The sequence below is a fragment of the Aristolochia californica genome, unplaced genomic scaffold, assembly GCF_029961685.1.
Source record: "Aristolochia californica isolate CCGP_79_NKW_82.1479 unplaced genomic scaffold, dmAriCali1.0.hap1 SCAF_57, whole genome shotgun sequence".
Lineage (NCBI taxonomy): Eukaryota > Viridiplantae > Streptophyta > Magnoliopsida > Piperales > Aristolochiaceae > Aristolochia > Aristolochia californica.
This window is the reverse complement of record NW_027182254.1, coordinates 116,225-130,641: the sequence shown is the minus strand read 5'-3', so window position 1 is coordinate 130,641 and position 14,417 is coordinate 116,225. Positions and strand designations below refer to the sequence as shown.

The window sequence follows — 14,417 nt, the reverse complement described above, 5'->3', positions numbered from 1 at the left end:
GCAAGGCAAACTCTCCTTGTTGAAAAACAGAGTGCTTCGAAAGGCGGCCGGCCCCTCCATTATAAGTCACACTAATAAGGAAATAGCTGATTTTCGGTAAGGACTCGGCTCCGCTCGGATGACTTGCTCATATCCCTTAAGAGCAAATTCTTCAGGCCTCATATTTCGTCCAGACCATTTGGCCCGAACTATGGAAGCCAAAGCGAAGGGAATAGGAGGAAGAGGAGAAGGTGTCAGTTTCAGCAGGCCTCCGTGGGATATCCGATAAAGGGTGTCTTCTCGGCGGGCCTCAGCCGAAGCAAAGTCTTCGGCCGGGTTCCATTTTAAACCCCAGAATTTCTCATACGACCTAATAGACTTGACTATTTGAAAGTCAGATAAGGGCTTACTGGAAGAGCTTTTCGTCTTCGGCGTCCGACTTGAGTCCGCCGATGCCGTGCTCGACCGGGGCCAACAAAGACCGTAATTACATAGATAACTGCTCCTCTCGGTCGAACCGTACGGCGGCCGGAAAGAAAGACGACCTCACCTTCTCGTAGATGGTGTCAGTGAGAGCTACTGTAGTATCCCCCGTTGACCTTCTTTTGTAGATAGAATCTTCAATGAGTGGAAACAAGACCAGACTTGCTCCGCAGTACGAGCCTCATACAGAGCCGCGCCCCTTTGATATGATGAGAAGAAGAGGGGCCGCCCTCTTTTCTTTTCCGCACCAATCCTTATTTACTACTCCATTTTCTTTGGGGGTGTATAGCTCAGTTGGTAGAGCATTGGGCTTTTAACCTAATGGTCGCAGGTTCAAGTCCTGCTATACCCAAACCTACCTTACACTCTACTATGAGTAAGGATGCGTAGTCGCGTTCAAAGATCACTCTTTGGTCGGGGTGAGGTAAGGAGTAGTATCAGAGTGGCTCGGTCATCGATAGGCCTCTCCTTATTCATTCTATAGGGCGGGGCTGCGGACCAACAATCCATAGTAGAGGGCTGGCTCATCAATCGAACACGGAGCGGAGCATCTGGGGCCCTTATGGCTCCAATTGCGTACAGGTGCTTTCTACTTCTCTAAATAGTGCCTGAAGCCCCTATTGCGAGAAGGTGCCCTTTAGGCCCAAAATCTAAATAGAGCTTGACGCGCGAGAGGGGCATGTGCGCATGGCAGCAAGTGGGCTTGTGCGCTAGAAGCGGGCGTGTGCGAAAGCTAAACGCCTTGTTGTTTTTGGTGATGTAGTCCCGAAGGCAAGTCTCAAGCGTAACCAACCCCGTATCTCACTTAAAGGCTTCTTTCAAGGAATCCCTTCGCTCCACTCTCACTCAAGCTGGTGCATTAGAGTCAATCATGCCCAGCTTGCTCAAGATACTCTGAATGCGATCACGCCCAAGGGACTTTGTTCATATGTCGGCTAACTGATCTTCGGTCTTCACATATGGAGTGCAAATTTCCTTTGAGACAACCTTTTCCCTCAAAAAGTGCATTAAAGACAGGGCCACCTCTATATGTTTTGTCCTTTCATGGAAGACCAGATGGATATGTGGATAGCAGCTTGGTTGTCCCTTTCTAGTAAGGGGGGCTGGTCCAGAAACAAAAAAACCAAGCTCCTGCATGAAACTCTTGAGCCAGACCAACTCACACTCCGTATGAGCCATAGCCCTATACCCCTACTTCTTTAGGCTCTGCACTCGATCTCGCCACACCTTAAAGTACTATCGGCTGTTTTTTGCTTTGTAACGTGACTAGGTTACCTCCATAAAGAGTACTGTACCCAGTAGTGGAGCGCCTATCACAATGTGAGCCAGCCCAGTCCGCATCGGAATAAGCAGATAGTGTAAAGTGACCATGGTTACCATATAGGATCCCTTTACCAGGAGATGCCTTGAGATACCAAAGAATCCGATGAACTGCTTCTAAATGAGGAACTGACGGGCATGAATTGGCTCACTACACCAACAGCGTAGGTAAGGTCCGGTCTCGTAATAGTGAGGTGGATTAGCTTCCCAACTAACCTCTGATACGCTCTAGAATCCGTTCCCCTTCTTCAGTGCTGAGACGATGATGAACCTCCATAGGCGAGTCTATAGGCTTCGCACCAAGTTTTCCTGTTTCCCGAAGAAGATCAAGAACGTACTTCTCTGGGAGATCAAAATGCCACGTTTAGATCGAGCAACTTCGATACCCAACCAGTCTCTTAGTTCTCCAAGATCTTTGATGTCAAAAACTTGACCCGCCTTTAATTCCTTGATGGATTTACCATCATCACCAGTAAGGACAAGATCTTCCACATACACTAGAAGAACAGTTGTTCCTTCGGCCCTTCGTTTGATGAACACGGAGTAGTCTGCATGGCACCGCCTGAACCCAATCTCTACCATAGCCCCACTAAATCTCTCAAACTACGCTCTGGGAGACTGTTTGAGACCGTAGATTGCTTTCCTGAGTTTGCACACTTTGCCTTCCTCCCCCAACCACGTGAATCCAGGTGGAGGAGTCATATATACGGATTCAAGAAGGTAACCAAAAAAAGAAGGCATTCTTGACATCCAGTTGATATAGAGGCCATCCCTTGTTGGCTGCAATGGAAAGGAGAAGGCGAACTGATTTAATCTTTGCAACGGGGGCAAAGGTTTCTTCATAATCAACGCCATAAGCCCGTCTAGTTAATGGGTGAACCCCAAAGCTACTAACCGGGCCAACTATCTTTCTATGGACCCATCAGGCCTTCACGGTATAAACCCATCTGCATCCCCCCCCTCTCGACCCTCAAAAGTCGGGAATAGGGTGAGTTGACCGTGTGTCCTAGCACATTGCTAAACAATTTCATAATTGTATTGAAACTCCATAATATTACGCAATGGAACCCTCTTTCAAAACACCTTTATTTGGTATTATTGAAAGGCTAGGCGTGCTAAGGAGGCGCTTCTTTGAAGCCCTCGTCGCATAGTTGGACTTTTTAATAAAGTGAAACTGTGCCTCTTCGACTGTCTAACTAAGGAACGGTGTATAGCTAAATACCTTTTCGTTTGTTGGCTGGTGAGTTTTCGCAGAAAGGCGGGCTGGTTAAATACGGCCGGCCCTATATTTATTCCGCAGTATGTCTTATGAGATACGGAGGAGGGACTTTCGATCGCCATTTGGCCCTTTCCTGTGTCACTCACCCGATGCGGCTTACCACGCTGCATTCCTTCTTTTCATAGAAGAATTATTAAGAGAAGGGACGCGAGGGCAGATAAGCTAGTTAAGCTCTATTTGTCGATGTTCTCTCTCTCGAAGTTAGTCTTAATTAGAAAGAAGACTAATTTTGAGAGAGAGTCTTGTAAAACCTCCGTCTGTCGTCCCATATGAGCTTCTTAGCGATTTGGGCGAGAAATGCGTGGGTCTGGCTTCAAGGTATTGCCCTCGTCTATTCGACATTCCTATGGATGTCGGTTTACGATGGTTACCCGTGTGGTCATCCTCACCGGTGAAAGATTCGGCACCAAAAGTGTCTGGAGAAGAAAATTCTCCTTTTCATCGTATGATATGGGAGTTGTTTTCCATATCATTATGGGATAAAGCAACGATTCTTGGAACATCGGATCCTAATAGACCTTCTTGTTCCTCTCGTTTGTGGCCATTTAAGCCAGAGCATCTGGAGTGGGCCGCTCGGTACTTTCAACCGTTGTATTGCTATTTTGATTTTCCGTTGATTGTCTTCCCGGGCAGATGATCCGAACTTTGGGTCTTTTTCTTGGTCGTTAAACCTAGGTGTTGACGATCTTGAATCGATCTATTGTAAAGCTGCCGCTACAATGACTTCCCTTTTAACATACAGTTAAACATACTGTACAAAGCTGCTTGGTAAGTGTTTTGATGATGATGATAGCTTACTTATGAAGTACCCTTTAGGACGACTTGGGTTCAAGGAGGAAGGTGCTGGTTTCTTTTGATCTCAGCCTCGCACCAGACCATTAACTCGCAGTCAGACGGCGGCGAGCCTTGCTGAGAAGAAGCCAACCTTAAAGAGACGGTTGGTTAAGGCCGCCGAAAAGGTTCCATCTTCGCCACTCCCTTCCGTCCGCGAGAGGAGGAAAAGGGTGACTGTCTCGTCAGACTCAGAATAAGTGGACGAGACGCCTCCCGCGGATAAGCGCCAAAAGATGAAGGAGCCACCCCTCCATAAGAATGAAGAACAGACGGCGACCGAAGTACAAGCGGGGCAAGGTTCGCCCTCTCAGAACGATCCGCCCCATATCAGTATTGACAGCGAAATGCAGAAGGATGACCGACCCTCGGAGGGTGACTCTCCAAAAGCATGCACGGAGACTGTCGCAGGATTTTCAACGCTTATCTCGTCCTCTTTCGGCCTGACCGAACTGAAATCAAAGGGGCGCAACGGCTTTTCATAGGCGGAGGCTTGAGCGCTTTCTGGCTCGCTTCAAGCCTGAAAACGCAAGATGTTTTCTTTCTACTTGGCTAAGATGTCTTCTTTCTTTCATTCTCATTGATGAATGAATTTGCAAGGAAAGGATGTCCAAATAGTCTTCTTTCTTTCATTCTCATTTCTTCAATTCATTCTCATTTCTTCAATTCTTTCATTCGTCTTTATTCAATTCATTATCTTTCTAAATTGATGAATGAATTTGCAAGTGAAAATAGTCTTCTTTCTTTCATTCTCATTTCATTCATTGTAATTTCATTCTTTCATTCTCATTTCTTCAATTCTTTACATTTCATTCTTTCATAAATTCTTTCTTCTTTTTTCTTTTCCTTTTTCAATCTCCATAGCAACTTCATAAGAAGGGCTGGCTTGGTTGAAGTCCACCTCCTTCGTTAAGGTGATTGATAAAATCAAGAATATATAAAAGATTTTTTGTATGGATGTTAGTAAGGATGAACATGACGAGGTCTTATTGCAAGACTGAAAGTCTTTTATTTAAATGAGAATTCAAACATATCTATATCAATCTTGTGGCAATTTCCTCTTCAATTCAAAAAAAATCAAGATGCACTTTGAAGGAGTAGGAAAGGCAACTCTGGGAATTCGGATTATGGTGGGGTCATAAGAGATGGCAATGGTGCTGTCATGTGGAATTGAACTGGTCTCCTCTAGGGATCAAAGATGCAACCTTTGCAGAAGCAGAAACTCTCCAGCATGGCCATTGTTTTGTCCAAACTATAGATTCTTTTCAAGTCATCATATCAAATAGGGTTCTCTTAACATGATTAGATGGGCGAATGGTAATGATCAAGAAACCTTTGCGCCTATGCTTTATCCTGATAAAACATTTATCAAGATTAGTGTTGTTCAAATTCATCATGTGAAGGGGGAAGCGACTCATTTAGCTGACCGTCAGGCTAACTTGGGTGTTAGGCTGCAGTCTTGTAGTCAGTGGATGGGAGGTCTTCCATTCCAGAAGAGATTGTAATTTCACACTTTCCCCCACTTCTCATCTCTCTCTGGGACTTGTTCCCTCTTCTTATCAGCGCTTTATAGATAGGCATTTTTCTTTATCATGCTTGGCCCAAAAAAAGGTAGCCGAGCCGAAGGAGCTCTCACAAATAGAAAGAATTTGAGTACCACGGAGAAAAGCTAGCTGGATAAAGAAGACAGGGATCGCCCGCTCGGCAATGCGACCTTGGAGAGGAGACAAAACACTTGAATTTCATGTAACAATTGAAACTCAAATTAAAAAGCTTTTTCGATATATGAACAAGATAACCATGGAAGAGTTGGTGAACATTGTTCTGACTCATAGCTCTAAGATGACTAGCATGAATGAGCCAGCTTCAACACCACCTAGACTCTGACAGACTTGCACTGACCTCAACATAAAAGGATGAGCCTGGTCTGTCTATTTGTACGCATTGGCTTAACTCACTCCTGACCTCCCTATTTTCTGCCAAGGACACATAATGATAACTGCCTGGTAAGGGCTGCTACGGTTTGATAAGAAACAGTTTGGAAGTGTCCCGCTTAGTTAACAAACATCGAGTTTGGAGTCGGGGCAGCATGGATACGAGACTATTGAAGTTCAGTTCGGAATAATTTGAGTTTTCTATCTTCAGATTACCAAATTGGAGAATCACCAAGGCCTTTCAGCGATTCGACGCGCCCCCGCTAGACGCTTCACCTACCTGACCTCAGAGAGAATAGAATGAGTCGCCCTAGACGGAATGAATTGCTCTGTAGGATAGTAGGGCGAATGAATCGCATTAGTGCGATTTGGCTAGCTGAATCGCCCAGCGAACAAATCGCCTCCTTGCTGTCTTAAAAAGAAAAGCGGACCCGCGCGAATCGCGTCTTCGATCTTGCTTTGAGTATATCAACCAGGTCAACTGATGCCAGCATCACCACTACGGAAACGAAATTTCCTTAGTCCTTTTTCTGTGAAACAAAGCCAAGCCCTTTCCTTTCCGCGTTCCATCCCGCGTTTCCCTGCTTGAGATGAGACTGTTTTTTATTAGCCCAGTCATGAACCACCCTGGTTGGAGCCTTGGAGCCATGGTCTACCCTGCTGTGCTTCATATCCTCCTTGCTCTTTGTCTAAGATTGGACTAAAGGTACCAAACCAGGCACCCTGACGCATTGCATCCTTTTTTCTTTTTCTTTTGGCTAAGAAGCCCGTAGGTTGTACGCCAGCCATACGTAGCTTGAACTGTGATGGCCACAATGCTTAGCTATTGCCGATTCCCAAGACGCCTTTGGTTGAATGTTGACACCTGATCCACCGTCTGCACTTCCTACATTCACTCCCGGAAATTGAAACAGGAAAACTAGAATTGTAACCTCCCGGTCTGCTGTAGTCAGCCGATAGGTGTGCCTGACTGGCTTTTCTGCCGTCTCCACGGCTTTCCCTAAAGCGGGCTGCTCCTCATCAAGGCCTTCGAGTGCCGATCTTCGCTTGGGCCGGCTCCGAGGCTCTACCCTGGCTTTTTATTGGTTCCTCCCAGGGGGCCCTTTATCGTATCGCGCGCGCATCTTCAAGCAATCGGGGGAGGCTTAGAGTACATAGACGAGGCGGTCCCGGGAATGAAACCCCATTCCCTCGTGCTCTGGAACTCCTTAACTTCGGTTGAACAAAAAAGGTTCAATCTTGTGAAACCGTAGCGTAGGCGAAACCTGGCTTTACGCCCAGAGTTTGACGTTCTCCGGTCCTGGAAGGAAACCCTACCTTCCTTCCCCCAGCAGGCAACAACACTGGGAGGAAGACGATCAGGATCTCACGTGTGGCAGCTGTTGGAACAAACTCCGAATCCTTTTGGTACCTACAACGAGAAAAAGGAAACTCACCACTCACTGGTGAAAGAGGAGAGAGAAAGGTGGGGGAAAATCAAACCCCCACGCTCGATTCTCGAGATTCATGGGCCGTCTCGCGAAGATCTTCGATCCGAACCTTCGCTTCGCATCTACTCTCTCTTAGAGGATGAACCACGCCTTCGCTATCGCCCCTCGCTACCGCTCAACCTCGCTATCGCATTGATTCTTGCCGGCCCTTCCATCTTTCATTCCATCCAGCATAGGCCAAAAAGCGTAGGCTTGAGCGAGCCCCTATTGCTACTTTGGGCGTGTGCGCTCACGCCAGCGAGCGAAGCGCGGGTGCCACTATTGCTATAAGGAGCCAAGGGGCGTGTGCGCATGGCAGCAAGTGGGCAAAAAATTGCAAGAGGGGCTCGCTCAAGCCTACGCTTTTAGCCCTGTACCTGTAGCTCTTGCTGGCTCGCTGCTAACAGAGACTAGGAACAACTATGCTGCCCCCACCTGCTAACAGCACCATACACACGCGGCTGATGTACGTATGTGGCCCTCGCGTCGATCTTACCTCCGCAGCCTGCCCGTGCGCGGGTCGACTCACAAGAAATGCAGCTAGCTCGCCAACCAACTGTTCATGTTTGAGCTTGTAGGCTTGCATCATTGTTATTTGTACACTAAAAGAATTGACTTACTTGGTAACCTACGTTAGTATCCGGATGGATGGATAGAGACTGATCCCTTTCTACATACATAGCCCCCACCCCCCCAGATACATAAAGACTTTTCCTCTTCACTCCCATAAAGACAGACAGACTTCCCTTCCCGGAGATCAACTCCTTTCTTTCCTCATCATTCAATATTGAACTGATGATCCGAAGGGGCGCTTGTTCTGCTGGGCGGCTAAAGGAAGGCAATCACGACGAGGCCGGGGGCCGGGGAGAAAAAAAAGCGACTCCCATTTCAAAAATTGAACAAATACCCTAAGGTCATCCTTTCCTGAATCTTAGCTCTTCTCAAACTTATTCTTACTACTATCACTTTCCAAACCAAACCGGGCCGGAAGATTCAAACCTCAAGTTTAAAGGTAGTACGCCTTGAACAAGAAGGTTCGTCGTACAATTTCGGCGATTACAAAAATCAAGGAGTATATCCCTCTCCCTTAGTGTCTTTCCACTTCCGTCGTTCTGGAACAAACACAAGAAAGACTTCGCCTAATTCTTTTGAGTCCCGGCCCGGTTTTTCCACACTAACCAATTACGTTACGACCACTGAACAAACTTGGTTGACGAACATGGTTTATGCGCCGCTAATGTAGCGGCTTGTCGAGCATTTGACAAACTCACACCATCCATTTCAAATGGGATTTGTCCCGTGGACACACGAGCAATCCAACCCGTAGGATTTCCTTTTCCTCTTCCCATTCTCACTTCTGTAGGTTTCCCGGTAATAGGGAGATCCGCGAGAACTCTTACCCATATCTTACCATTTCTTCGGGATTGTCCGCTCATAGCACGATGGAATTGTCCGATTGTAGCCCGACGCGCTGCTTCAATGGCTCGATATGAAAGACGACCAGCTCTACAACTTTTGGTGCCATATCTTCCAAAACCAAGTTTTGTACCGTCCGGTTCACGACCCCTACTACATCTGCCTTTACGATATTTACTATATTTCGTACGTTTCGGATATAGCACGTCCCTTATTTTTTTGACTATATGAGATCCGCACTTTGACACCTGAGATTCCGTAACGAGTAGATACTTCCGTAGAAGCATAATCGATTTTCTGGTTAAATACATTACGAGATGTTTTTCCATACTTCCCGCATTCAGTTCTAGCTATTTCTGCACCTTCTGATCGACCTGAACAACAAATACGGATCCCCTCCACCCCTTTTGGCATTACTAATGGAATATCCTTCACTATTTGACTAAAAATGGAACGAAATGATCTTGTTTTCTTCCTCGGTTGAAAAGAGATGTCTTGAGCAATCGGAGAAGCACTTTGATAAACAGATTTGATCTTGACCGACTCAATTAAGGTATTAGTGTTTGAAAAATTATACAATAAAGATCGCATTTTTTGCACTTCGTTCAAATAAGAGTTGTACCCGTACGGAATTCTTCTGTTTTTCAGTATGATCTCTATCATCATCTCTATCCCCTTTATCAATTCTCCTATCCCACCTAGGTCTATGAATTTCTCTATCAATTCCATTACCTTCTCCTTACCCATGAGGTTCCAACATTTGATCCTTAATTGACCTAGGAGTTGTTCCCGGGCATCCTCAAAAAAGAGGTTATTATACACCCCAACCCCATCCCTTGGAAAGAAAAAGGTAGCACCGAAGAAAGGAAAGAGCGAGATGGTTGTTTTTGTTGTTCCCGCGAAGCGAAGATCACTCGCTTGGCGAATGAAGTGGGTCAACCTCTTTTTGGCTTCGGCCAAACACTTTTTCTCGCTGGTCGAGCTTTCTACAAAAAAACCGATGCGAGAGCGTATTCTCTTATCTAAGCTTCCCCCCTGTTCATTCGCTCCCCCCATCGTAGATGGTTCAGCCACGCCCGGTGCCACGAAATGATTGAGAACTACGACGGGGTCGAAATTGATTTGATTCTTTGTATTCAATAAGTATTGCATGACCGAATAATTCAAGGAGGGGCGCACAGCAGGGAGGGTCCTTTTAAGTAGATGACTCGTCGGGCCGTCGGAGCGGGACTTATTTGGGAAAAAGCACTTTTTGAACTTCGTTTTTCTGAAGGAGTCGTCATTTTCTATCAGGAACGCTATGTCATTTACAACCCCGGCGTCTTTCGGATGCTTGAAGGCCCCGCTGACCCGAAGTGATTTAGAAAGATTCTTCTTTCTCGATGGTGATCGGTCATGGTATCCATAGCGTTGCTTCTTTTTCGGCCAAATCCAGATTTGCTTTTGCTTCTCCCGGTCGTCGAGCCTGATCGACTCGACTCTTTTCCCTGCCCCCCGGCCTCTCACTTCGTTTCGTTCTTCCTCTGTACCGTCGCTTTTTTGAAGACACCCGATCGGCCCGACTTTCCCAAATGCCCACCACCGGCCTTTCTCCTTTCCGGGTCTTGATTTGTCGCGTCGTTTCAGTCGTCGTGGTCGACGGGGAAGAAAGAAATGAATGAATGTCCTTTTGGGAAAATGTAGAATAATACACCTACCGAGACGAAAACCAAAGGTTAGTCTCGTAGGTGGACGTATCGAACCGAAATAAGATCTCAGATTTACATCTTGATACACTGATTTACCATAATAATAAATCGAGTCAATGGTGACTCCGCCGTGGGAAGAGCCGCTTCTTTCTTGCTTGATAGGGGGGGCTTCCATTCACCAGCGCAGACTACAAGTGCTCTCCGAACCGTGCTGGATAGTCACCCATCACACGGCTCTCAAACCCAACCCGTGGTGGATCCCGGGGGACAAAGTCAAAGCGCTTGATCCTTTGCCCCATACGAGGAGATGCTCCTCCCCGCCGATCAAGCAGCGACGCTGCTCGTGATAGGCTTAGCTTAAGCCGCTAACGTTCGGTTCGGATAAGTCAAGTCCCTTCGGTCGGTTCGCTCAGGTGGTCTTCCCTTATCTTCCCTAACGTTCAGATAAGTTCTGGTTTGAGAAAGGAGCACCGGCCGAGCGCCCTGAATGAATAAGAAATGGACAGCAGAGGGAATCAAAGATTCTTATTCGACCGATAATAAGCTAGCAACATGTCGATTACACACCTGAGGTTGGTAAGAACCTCAGGACAATGCCCCCCTAACCTAAGTGGGCCTACCTGCGAAGCAACTGGTACTTGATCGGGCGGGGGGCGGTTTGGTTTCGTGCAACGCCCCCGCAGCAGGAAGAGGCGGTTGTCATTTGAAAGGAAACGCCCCCACCCCTGTGAGCGGAGCGCGGATGCGCTCGCTCAAATAGGCCTCCTCTGTAGTAAAGGTGCTCCGCCCCTTGTATACAGAGAGCCTACGGCGCCTCTTACTACAAGGTGCTCCGCCCCTTGTATACAGAGAGCCTACGGCGCCTATTACTACAAGGGGCTTCAAGTGCCCGCTTTCGCTTTCTAGCTCGCCTTGTAGCGGGCACCCGCGCTTCGCTCGCAGGCTTTCGCGAACTGCAGCTCGTTGCTTTTAAGCCGAGCAAGCTGAAAAGGACTGCGCGCGAGCTAGCTAGCCTTTTTCCGCAGGCAGCCGTAGCGCGCTAGCTTAAGCTAAGCTGGCTGCTATAATAAATATAAGTAGCGCGCTAGCGCGCGTACTCTTCTCCTGTTCTACGAATCTCAAACTCTCTTTACTGAGCGAGACTCCATCCATATCCCTACTAGTGGTTATTCTATTTTATTTCCATTCTATTCTTTTAATGACAGCTTCAACTAGGCTCCACTTTAGAGAGGGTTTTCGGTCTTAATCAAGATAGGTCAGGGGCGCGTCGGAACGGTAGCTGCTTAGTCTCATCCGAGAGTCCAATCTCTGAGTACTGCTTTTCTGTCTTTGAATAAAAAGAAAGAAGGGGGTCGATTTAGGCTCCTTCCCTTCCACTGCATAGCTGCGCTAGCAGGTACTACGAGCCCTCTGTCCCACGCATCTAACCAGCTCGCGTGGTTCACCGGTTCCACCGAAAACTCTCATTTGTTGAAGCGGAGCATAGTGCGCTTTAGGCACCGAGCGAGAAACGTCTCTTCTTTTCGGTTTATTCACTGATCTGAAACTTAGCACTTGTTTTCTTATTGATTCCAGGGGCGGCGGCGTTCTTGAATTAAGTCTATCCGAACCGAATTAGCACTTCTCAGATCAGGCTAGGCCTCTCCTGCGGAGCTGGGCGCCGGGGCCCTGGATGCGCTAGCGATCGGCACATAGGGGAGTGGTTGCCTGGGTTTCTCGGCCTGGTATCCTGCACCTCGCGTTCATGATATCTACATTCAACTGTGCCCCGGAGACACGGTCGAAGCACGCCCGCCCAGTGTGCTTCTTTCACGACATGCTCTGGTCCCGGGTGTCTTCCTGTGGTCTTCTAGCGTTAGAATCAGTCGTGTCCGTCCCGGACATCTGCAACGTCCTCCCACGCCTTTCTTTTATATAAATATGGGAAAAACTGAAGGAAAAGACTGACCCATTCGGTGACTTTCGCGGTCGCCCTCACTGAACCGACTTGGATCTGAACTACGATTCAGATCAAGTCTTACCGAAATCGGATTTCCTTTTCGTGCCATATGGCGCTTAGACTTGACTTTTTCCCCTTTCTTCCCGGTCCAATATTTGTTCTCGAAGGTCTTCGTTTCCGTGTAGAAGCAAACTCTCCAAATTTATGACCAACCTTTCCTTCAGTGATCTGACAACGAACAGGAGTTTTTCCATTGTAAATTCGTACGGAGCAATCAACGAATTCCGGCGAAATAGAAGATCTACGTGACCAAATTTTCCTGCTCAAAAGACTCTCTCTTTTCTTCTTCATTCTCAACAGGAATGCATCAATAAAACTGCCCTTCCATATAGATCGTCGTGGCATGAACTTTCTCCTCTCATACTGACTCCTCTTCCTATTAATCTTGATCCGCTTTGTTTTGTTGAGAGTTCTCTTTCTGGACCGGACCTGTTTTCGTCTCCTGAAAGACCTGCTTCTCCTGCATGTGGTTTCCCCCCACTCATTCAATCACTTGCTTGTGATTGCAGCCGTTCCCCGATGCCTTCTTGTGTGCGTTGCGTTCTGGGAAGCGTTGTGTTCTGCCAGTTTTGCTGTGTTAGAGCTTTCTGGAAAGCCTGAGGACTTTTGCCTCTCTTTCTGTGCCCTAGTGGATACGATTCTCAGAATTTACTGCAAGAGCCCATTTCTGTAACGCACGTTCAGTGATTATCTTACGCAAAAAGCTGATGACGTAACAAGTTTCTTTTTTGACAAAAGCTGACACATAGTTTATAAAGACAGACTGATAGAAGATCCTGCTTGTTAGCAGTACCTGTGAGGGAGGTCAGAAAGCTTGTTTTCACTTTTCTTGAGCTTAAAAACGATGATCAAGATTTTCGCAAATGATAGAGCATCCTACCAAATATCTATTAAGTTGGTTGTGGTGTGACTTTTGATTGTTAGTAAATCGCATGTTCTTCGGTGAGGTTTTTGGCTCGCAATAAAGCTAGGGTCCTGATCGAGCAACTAGTAGTCCTATCTATCTACCTCTCCAGACACAATATCTTGAGTACCTATGATGGTGACCACATCTGCTGGCATGTGATGTTTGGACATAGAATCGAGTCCTTGTAAATGGGCAGAGCCAGGTGCTCTTATTTTACGACGGTAGGGACGATTGCTTCCATTACTGACCAGAAACACACCAAATTCTCCTTTAGGTGCTTCAACTGCGGTATAGGTAGAAGGAGCTGGTACGGAAAAACCTTCTGTATAAGGTTCGAAATGGTGAATTGAGGTAGAGTAGACCGATGATCCTGTAGTCATTTGGCCGGCTATTGAAAGAAAAAGCTTGCATCTGCTCCCCCTATTATATAACCGGTCCCATCTCTCTCCAGACCTAACGTGGTAGTTTCCCATCATAAGGCTTTCTATCTATAGATTGAGCCATTACCAAGGAGCTAATTCGTTCAGAACTCAGTTGACTGCTTCTATAGATAAGGCGGAGCGTCCTTGGCTCAGCATTATAGCACGGCTTCGGCGCTACTACAGCGCTTCGCTAACTCGAAGCGCCTCGCTATGAGAATCTAGCTTCGCTAACGCGTTGCGTTGTCAGCTTTGCTACCGACGCTGCATCTTAAGTGCTTCGCTACCGAGGCTCAGCATAAAGTCCGCTCCGCACCGACGCTTCGCATACGCCCGCGGGCTGCAGTGCCTGCTACCTTGGACGAGGGTTGGTGTGGCCATGCGGGCAAGCGAGAAGCGCGCGTCAGGTGCGTAGCCCTGTAGCAATAGAGCTTGACGCGCGAGAGGGGCATGTGCGCATGGCAGCAAGTGGGCTTGTGCGCCTTTATGGCTTGGGGGCCTTAGGGCTTGTGCGCTAGGCTAGCACACGCCCCTTTACGCAATAGGGCCAGCAGTGCCCCCTATGGCTAAGGGGCGTCAAGTGCCCCCATTACGTAGGCTTGTGCGCTAGATGCAGCTTCGCTAACGCTCGGCTAAGTCTTGAACCTTCGCGCTGACCGTTCGCTTTCTCAGTAGCGAAAGCGCTTCTCTTTG

General features: G+C 47.4%; 1 non-coding gene across 1 annotated transcript; it reads left to right on the top strand.

Moving 5' to 3' along the window:
- Positions 1 to 741: 741 nt before the first annotated feature.
- On the top strand, positions 742 to 814 carry TRNAK-UUU (transfer RNA lysine (anticodon UUU)). The gene has a single exon. It is a non-coding gene; the product is annotated as a tRNA-Lys (tRNA).
- The last annotated feature ends 13,603 nt before the right edge of the window (positions 815 to 14,417 follow it).